General features: G+C 37.3%; 1 pseudogene; it reads left to right on the top strand.

The window, feature by feature from the left end:
• The first annotated feature begins 798 nt into the window (after positions 1–798).
• Positions 799–1,280, top strand: LOC139002162 (histone H3.3A-like; annotated as a pseudogene).
• Positions 1,281–1,592: the final 312 nt, after the last annotated feature.

Genomic DNA, 1,592 nt, shown 5'->3' with positions numbered 1-1,592 from the left:
GAAAAGTCAAAATTGTCCCTCAAGTATTAATAGCATTATTCATGGGTGCTGAAAATATAAATTATTATTACTTTTTAGAGTTTCTGTATTTTCAAAATTTATATAATAAATGCATACTAATTTTGTTTAAAATAACGATTTAAAAATATATTATTGTATATTTGATATTATTGTATAAACATGTTATACCTTTCTTTATTCTTTTAAAATTAAGTCATAAATATTTCCCATGTCATTAATTTTTTTCAAAAATATTATTTTTAATTACTCCAGGTAATTTCCTGCTTGCCATTATTTAAACATTTTCCTATTGTTGGGAATTTATGTTGTGATAATTGTTTCTAGTGAAAATATTGTATTATATAAATACGTCCTCACAACACAGATTAATTCATCAGATTAAAAATTCCCAGAATTATTTTGAGTTCAAAGGTATGATTTTTTTAATATATTTTCTTGTCTTTTTAAAATGTTTTTATTGATTTGAGAGAGAGGAGGGATAGGTAGAAACATCAGTCTGTTGCCTCCCACACGCATTCTGACCAGGGACTGAACCCACAATGTGGGTATGTGCCCTGACTGGGAATTGAACCAGCAAACTTTTGGTGCACGGGACAACGCTCAACCAACTGAATCACACTGGCCAGGGAAGTATGATTGTTTTTAAAAACTCTGTACATAGAGAACCTGGTTTGGTTATTCGTTGGGGTGGTCCGTGCACTTAGCTCCTGGGCTGCGGCTCTTCTTTAGGCAGTGGCAGCGGCATCACGGACTAAGAAGCGACCTAAGACTTCGGCGTTGAGTGAAAGAAAATGGCCCGAACCAAGCAGACTGCCCGCAAATCCACGGGTGGGAAAGCCCCCCCGCAAACAGCTGGCCACTAAAGCTGCCAGGAAAAGTGCCCCCTCTACCGGCGGGGTGAAGAAGCCCCATCGCTACAGGCCCGGGACTGTCGCGCTTCGAGAAATTCGTCGTTACCAGAAATCGACCGAGCTTCTGATCCGGAAGCTGCCTTTCCAGAGGTTGGTGAGGGAGATCGCCCAGGATTTCAGAACCGACCTGAGGTTCCAGAGCGCAGCCATCGGTGCGCTGCAGGAGGCTAGCGAAGCGTACCTGGTGGGTTTATTTGAAGATACTAATCTGTGTGCCATCCACGCTAAGAGAGCCACCATCATGCCCAAAGACGTCCAGTTGGCTCGCCGGATACGGGGAGAGAGAGCTTAAAGGAAGACAGTTTTGACGGTGTTTTGTAGTAAATTCTGTAAAATACTTTGGTTTAATTTGTGACTTTTTTTGTAATAAAGTATTTACAATATGTAAAAAAAAAAAAAAAAAAAAAAAAAAAAAAAAAAAAAAACTCTGTACATATATATGGGCAACAGTGGATATTATCAGTTTTTAATTTACCTATTACAGAAAATTAAAATTAGCCCTACATTATCTTTAAACATGAATTTCTTTGATTATTGATGACAGCAATAATCATTGCTGAGTTTTAATATTTTTATGTTTCTCAACCACTTGTAAATCTCATTTTACAAAATGCCTGTTAATGTTCTTTGCTGATTTTTCACTAGAGTAGTCATCTTTTT

This window comes from Myotis yumanensis, unplaced genomic scaffold (genome assembly GCF_028538775.1).
Source record: "Myotis yumanensis isolate MYYU_CA2020_CCGP unplaced genomic scaffold, mMyoYum1.0.hap1 SCAF_2, whole genome shotgun sequence".
NCBI classification, from domain to species: domain Eukaryota; kingdom Metazoa; phylum Chordata; class Mammalia; order Chiroptera; family Vespertilionidae; genus Myotis; species Myotis yumanensis.
The sequence above is the reverse complement of the archived record's forward strand: the minus strand, read 5'-3'. Positions and strand labels throughout refer to the sequence as shown.